We start from the raw sequence: 7,640 nt of genomic DNA on the forward strand, positions 1-7,640 counted from the left end.
GACTGTCTGAGCAGTACTGTTATCTCCTGTAGTCTAATCCGGCTAATTAAGGGCATCGCCAGAAGGAAAGTGCTACTATTCTCATCCATCTCCAGGGCATGCTGTCTCCCAAGTCTGCCAAACTGACACACACACACACACACACACACACACACACACACACACACACACATACACATACACATACACACACACACACACACACACACACACACACACACACACACACACACACACACACACACACACACACACACACACACACACACACACACACACACACACACACACACACACACACACTGCACAGACGCACTTAAAGGCTGCTTGATACTCAATTAAAAACTGATTTTAGACTAGGGGTGTGACAATACTGTATACCAGAATTGCTTATTACCATTTCAAATATTACATTTTAACATTTTCTAAACAGACAAATACGATTATCGTGCCGGCAGATGTTTAGCTTTGTGGCCTTTTTGTTTATCAGTTCATCTGGGTGCCTTTTTCACTACCCATTAGTGTAATTGTTCTTTTATTTTGCTTTTGCCCAGTCATGGTAACATACTCTCTCTCCACCTCTCCACACTTGTATTTTGAATGCAATACATTTGTCAAAATAGAGACAAACTGCACAATAAACAAAGCTTCATTAAACATGCTGCATAATAAAGGCTAATAAAGTGGAGAAAACAAACTGCTTGTATAGACGATGACAGCGATATTACTGCTGATTTATATTACCTTGCGGGAATAAAGTAATAAAGAAGTAAAGTCCAGCATGTCTGTGCCTGAATCTCTCCACGCAAGAGCAGAATCTATTAGCTTTCTGCTCACGTTGTCTCACAAATATCACACAGTGATAGTGGGGGACTGGACAAATGGGAGCTGAGTTGCTAAACATGAAATGATATTAGACAATGATAAGTAAGATTCTTTAAATTACAATTCGCTATAAAGCTATCAGTAGACTAGACACAAATCAAAATGGCAGTTCTGTCGTCTAACACTTCTTGCTCAGCCACCATGCCACTCTCATGTCATTTACTCCCACAGCTGACACAGCAATATGGGACAAGAGGCGATGAAGGAAGTATGAACTCACTTTCTATTCCTCAGTTTTCAGCCGTTACTGTTCATCTTGGGAGGTTTGTGTGAAGATGACACTAATTCTCTGCAACAACTTAGATGTGGGTGCCTTCTGTATTGGCCTAGTGTGAGGAGACTGACTTTACATGTGAATGTGCAGGTGCTAGTGTATGAGATGATATTTAAGGCTTTTGATTAAATGTAAGAGAAGCAGGTTTTCTTGTTTCATCCTGAAGGACCTTAATTAATCAGAGCCCATGTCGGAAAAAACTTCCTGAGTTTGAGACTCGTTAGTAACAAAAGCTCTTAGAAAGACATAGATACAATTTAATGTTAGTGTTGTCAGCAGTCTTCTGTGAAATGTTGAAGGTCCCAGTGCATTATTTGCAGAAGCTCACTGCCTATAAACATCCCCCGTTGCACATACATACTGTACACATACATGAATATACAGGACATAAACAAATAACATGTATGCAGTCAGACTCACAGATATGCGTCAATGCACACATGCAATTTCTCTCTTTCTTCCTCCCTTTCTCTTCCTGACAAACACACTAATACATGCACAAACACTCACCGCTTCTTCCTGATCTCTCTGTGTACGTCTCAGCGCTCATGGCGGTGCCTTTCTCTTTCTTCCACTCACTTTATATCCACGCTTTTCCCAACTCCTGCTCTCTCTGTTTGTATAATCCAATGTTCAATTGGAGTACAAAGCGCTCATAAAGTAGAAAAAACGATGAAAGTAAACAGAACAAGGGGGTTCGGCGTCAAACCGTGGTGGTGGTTGATTTGCGTAGGATTGTTTTCTGGGGCTTGTGGGAAGGCATGTGAGGAGGCACACAAGGTAGAGGTGTGTTTGCTGTTGGCGGGAAACTGTGGCTGACCGAGAGGCCGCCATTTTCCAACATTAGTTCATGAGGAAGAGCATGAGGAGTGGAGTACGAAGAGCAAAAATGCACCGGGCTGAGCCTCATGTCGTTCAGCTCGGCCTGTAAATGTAGTTCTGTGTCGTCTACATCATATTGGAGGTCGCAGTCCGGGCAGTAGCCATGGTACTGGACCTTCTCATTGAAACGTACACGCTCCCTCTCACGAGACTCCCTGCCAGGGGCCTTCCGGCATTTGTTCTTTTCATGTCGGAGAAGAGGCATGGGTCTGGGTAATGTAGGAACAAGACCCGACTCAGGGATTCCACTTTCATTAGCAATGAAACACGGCATGGAGGAGAACAAATCCCGGTTTGGTTTAAATTGAAAAGCCCCGCCATTCCTCATTAGAGACCCGGTAGCCCTGGATACATTCCCTGATAACACTAATGTCGGATGAGGCAGATTCTTAATGTTGTGATCTTCGGCTCGCAGTGGGGTTAGTCTGGGTGGAGGCAGGGGAGGGCGGGGCTTCTTCAGTATAGTCAGGACCGCCAGAGGGTTGACCGGGCCGAAGAACACGGGTGGTCTGAAGATGCAGTCATCGGGGAAGATCTTCATTTTCTCCAGGCTGGAGGCGGTGGTGGTGGTGGTGGAGCTGGAGCTGGAGTTTAGCGTGTCTGTCTTGGAGCTGTCTGTCAGTCCGTCCTCCTCCAGCTGCAGGTCCCCAGTCAGGGTGTCAATCTCATGAACAACCTGGAGACAAGAAGGAGTAGTGTCACTGAGACAGCTGATGTCTTTATCCCATCAGGTTCTTAATTAGTGATGACAAACACTATTGTTTGAAATGTAAATAAAGACATTTTTGGTTTTAAAGATATTGATTAATGGGATTTAAGATCTCTATGACAGCTGCTCTAAACAAAAAATGAATACCACTGCAATTTATGTGAAGAGCCCTGAGCTTGCCAGACGTAAGTGATAAACAACAACAATCCAGTGCACCAACTGAGAGAAGTCACAATACTAACCATATCCTGTAAACACAAAACAATCTTTATAACACTAAACTAATATGAGGAATCGATGTAAAAAACATTCTTATGTATCAAAAGATGGCAAAGACAAAACAGGTATGGGACAAAAGAGACAGATGAGAAAAATAAATAAACTGTCAGTTTTCTCCTGGGAAAATAAAACAGCAGTAAGGCCTGTAATATTCTGCTGCAAGTGAACGAGTCAGATTGATAAGAATCTTGCAAAAGAACGATTGAAAAGATCACGTACAATTCAACCAGAAACAGCATAAATAGATATCACACTTAATCAAATGATCTGAGAGAAGAAGATGCATTTCTACTCACAAAAGTTTCACATGTCTTAACAACAGCACAAATAACAATTCATCATGTTGTGAATTCACTCCGGGAAAGCAACCTTGGTATGTCAAAAAGTAGAACAAAAAAATGAATACTTTAAAAAAGAGACATGCAAAATCACCAGAAGGCTTAACTGCAAGCAACACAATATGAAAGAGCAAACACTCTGAATCAGTTGTGACGCAAAAACATACACAGTGTGCCAAGGGGGGGAAACGACACATGAGAAATGCACTGTGGTATAGTCCAGTTAATATATTCTGAGAAATGAAGGGGGGCACAGGAGAACCACATACTTTTCAAAGAATTTGCAGGCCTAACTGTACACTGCAGACCATGATTGTAAAGGATGGGCAATAAATACAATTCGAATAAAGAGAAAATGGTAGAAATGCCCTGCTCAGAGCAGCAGAGCCGAGTTTGAGATTCTGTTTCAGGACAGAAGGTATTCAGATACAAAGGTGCTTCCTTTGTTCTGAGGAAATGTGTTTTCACAGCCTGCTTTGGGACATATTAAAAAACAGCTGGAGCAGAAATGTGGTTTGTTGGCACCCTAAATTCAACAAGCAATACTGGAGTTATAGTTGTAAGGATGCAGAAGCACGCATTGTGATTGTTCTGTACAAACATACAAAGATTATAGCTGTATAAAACATGCTGCATAACTCATTCAGGGCATAATGCTGAACTGAACTTGATGCAATATCCACCAATCAAATGCATAATAAAAACTGATTACACGACTGAAGAGTGACATAGTGTTGTTCTTAGAAATAAAATACTTCTGGTTATTATATTGATGTCTAGTCCCATAAGCTGATCCCGTTCTGTCTACTTAAAGAAAGCCCTTGCACTGTTTTGCACATCCATGGACACAGTACATCTCCCATACATATGTCATGCTGTGACAATACCTGAAAGGAATACAATTGCAGTTATTTATATAAAAAGTGCCAAAAGTGACATTATTAGATGATCACATGTAAAAAAGTGAATTAAACAAAAAGTATAGACATATGTTTAAAAATAAGAGGTCTATCTAAAACCATTCCCCTTTGAGAAGATATGTTTCTGTTTCTCTTCCCTTGTGGGATTTATTATTTCTTTGAAGTCCCAAGCTGAAATGTGGTTTCTTAGTCAACATAAAGTCTGAGCAAACCTAAGATAACGATATCATAGTTTAAATACAGTTAGAATTACCCATGAGAAAGAAATCCAGAAAGGAAGGTTACTTGTTTCTCCTTTACAACATTTCAAAGATAATTGTTACAATGACAACGTGTTTATACTAATTTTCTGAATTAGTAATGCTCATCTTAGAGTACGCCAGTGCTCATTTAAGGATTTGAAGTGCATGTCCAAACACTACCTTCAGAGGAGGCTACGAGAGAATGAGGACTAGAAAGAGAGAGTGAGAAAGAGTGACTGAGAGGGAGAGACGGAGAGGAAGATAGAAGGCTATGGCAGAGAGGCCAATGGAGCTAAACTCTCCATGCAGTCTTTTCAAGGATAATTTGTTGGGACACACACTGTAAGGTAATACCATGTGTCCCAGTGCGCAGCTCCTGCTGTAGGCCAGGCAGCTCTGTGGTTGTGCCAAGCATCTGGGCAGGGTCCCTTCTCAGAGCCAGGCTCGGCTCCAGCCCTGTCTGTGAGTTACAACAGATAACTGCATTTCAAATGGATTATACCCTAAATACTGGCTTTGATAGTAACACCCCTCGAGGTATGTCTTTAGTGTGCACAGTGTCAGAATAACTGATCCCTTACATAATTTCCTGCAAAAACAAATACAAAAGAAATACATAAAAAGGAAGAGGGCATAACACACACACAGAAACACAATAGACAGATTACAATGGCTTCTTGTTCTAATTTTTCCTCTGGTGCCTGCTGTAAGACACTGTTAACCGCTGGAAAACACAAAATAAGCGTAATTCAGCTGAGTATGGGGAGCAGCAGAGAGGCAGAAGGAGAAAGATGCTGTGTCGACGGCCCATCCATAATGTAGGAACCCGAGGCTGTACGCAATATGGTTTTATTAGAACGACAGCCTGTCATGTTAGGGCAAGAGGTTGAGCAAAGCAGTCCAGAAGCCTGGTGTGTGGCCGGTGGAGGAATGTAAACACGATAGCAGGTAAGGCTGTGGGTTATTTCTACTGAGATGGCAGGATGGCATGCAGAGATTGGCAGCTGATGAAACACTGATTTGAAGCAAGCACTTTAAGAATTTGCTGTAAATAAAAACGTCAATATACTTTCTGGTTCCTTCAGAGATCTCTAACCCTAACCTTCTTCATCACTTCATTTGAGCATCCAATCAGACTGCTCACAGAGCTTTGATCTTCAACAATTATGTAGAGGGAAGGACAGAGAGAGAGAGAAGGCAACACAAGATAATGAAAGGATGAAGATGAGTGGCTGCGATAAACACAGACATGGGATGAAAGATAACAAAAGAAAAAAAGAGATTAAGGTAAAGCAATAGAGAGCCACTTTGAGAGATTGAGAGTGATGACAAAAGATAAGGTCTGGGAGGAGATTGTTCGCAGCAAACAACACTCAGCATTAAGATGATGAAATGCACTGAAAAACGCCTTCCGGGTTGAACCAACTTGTCCATCAAATGTTCTCACTGTCATGGCAGCATGTGAGTCAGGGCAAAGACGCTGCCTTGTCCTGTGATATCAAACCCCACATTCTCCTGTGCCAAATGTGTCTCATTTTGGAGATGATGATCACATGCATACAGGGAGTGTTTGTACTGTACGTGTGTGTGTGTTTGTGTGTGTGTGTGTGTGTGTGTGTGTGTGTGTGTGTGTGTGTGGCCTTTCCCAGGCCCCAGTGAGGTCCAATTCCCATGTCCTCTCAGGTAAGGATCCCTAAAAAGAGCATCCCTAAACGTAGCCTGTAGATAACACAACACATGGTGGGGTGCTTATGGGTAAAGCTAGGCCTATGGTATTTCCTGGTAATTTACCTCTTGGAGCTCTTTGGCTACATCCTTGAGGTCTCCCAGGATGTTTTCCAAATTCTCCACGATTGTCTTGATCTCCTTTTTTACTTTAACTTTGGAGACCACTACTCCTTCAGCCCCTGCATGAGGCGGCCCGGACATTCTTCAGCTTATGACACAGTCTATTTCGTGAAGGATCCAAAGTCAAATCCTTGGGTCGCCACGCTACCACTTTGCCAACGCATTTTTTATTTAGTCCTCGGCTGCCTTCACTTTTGCTCCTACATCACGGCCAGGACGGAGCCAAGTGGCAACGGGCAGCGGTCTGAATCTTCCACTAGGCATGCGCAATAGTGCGTAACACAAAAAATAACGCTTATGTCAAAATATTGTACCATACTGTCTGCGAAAAGGCGCCTGTTCACAGGTCTCTGCACCTCACTGTCTCATGTCCGACGACCAACAACGACACGTCCTTCACGTCCAAAGAGCACTAAATTCAACAGTTTTGAGAAAACGTGCAGCCCAAAAGGGTTTAAAAAACAAAGAGAAGGACACGAAGAAAGAGTGTAGGATACACAGGCATCTATCCAAAGCCTTACACCGCCGCTCTTGTTTGTAACAGTCCATATCCTCAGGCAGCGACAACATGGTAAATGTAATCCTTTTTCACAAATATAGGCAACACTTCTTTAATAATGAGCCATCGCAGAAAGCCGCCCGGTATCGACACCCCAGAGGCACTTTCCTCCGAAATATACTTGGTCAGTATCATCCTGTCTCAGCAGCATCCTCCTCGGAGCGTCTGCGAAACCGACGTACGGGCGCAGAGCACACGATGCTCTCTCTCTCTCTCTCTCTCTCTCTCTCTCTCTCTCTCTCTCTCTCTCTCTCTCTCTCTCTCTCTCTCTCTCTCTCTCTCTCTCTCTCTCTCTCTCTCTCTCTCTCTCTCTCTCTCTCTATCTTAAACGGTTTGTATTTCACATTACTACATAAGTTAAAATATAGACTACTAATCATTCCAAAGGATATTCATGATCCACTGATGTTAGATTTTTATATTAAAAGTGAAGTTTGACCAAAGGGGTGTTAGTCTAAATAAGTATCATAAAACGATCTTTAGAAGCCTTTGCAAACAAAAGGGATGAAGAATATACATTTCAAAAAGTAAAACTAAATCCAGAAAAAAATAAGGACATCTAAGTCGTACAATTGGCACCTGTGTATGTGCATCATTATTGAGATAATAACACAATATATTCACATTTAAATCATGGTGGATGGATCTTAGATACATCTCAGATAATTAAGTAATTGATTATAACTGGACAGGAAATCATAAGA

The 7,640-nt window shown here is 42.1% G+C and overlaps 1 protein-coding gene across 5 annotated transcripts in view; it reads right to left on the reverse strand.

Annotated features, from left to right (window-relative positions):
* The window catches only part of LOC307042737 (sesquipedalian-1-like), a 60,855-nt gene that overhangs the window by 13,210 nt on the left and 40,005 nt on the right, over positions 1 to 7,640 (reverse strand). For 2 of the 5 annotated variants that reach the window (XR_013809224.1, XR_013809225.1), the window contains exons 1-2: positions 6,321 to 7,133; positions 1,670 to 2,717 (exon numbers count right to left, since the gene is read on the reverse strand). The exons of 1 other annotated variant lie outside the window; for it this stretch is intronic. The gene's annotated coding sequence lies outside the window, so the exon portion shown is untranslated. Of the gene's footprint in view, positions 1 to 1,669; positions 2,718 to 6,320; positions 7,134 to 7,640 lie in introns of those variants that run through there. 2 more of the 5 variants (XM_079686805.1, XM_079686803.1) reach the window with 1 other exon arrangement.

This window comes from Notothenia rossii, assembly GCF_949606895.1.
Source record: "Notothenia rossii genome assembly, chromosome: 6".
Lineage (NCBI taxonomy): Eukaryota > Metazoa > Chordata > Actinopteri > Perciformes > Nototheniidae > Notothenia > Notothenia rossii.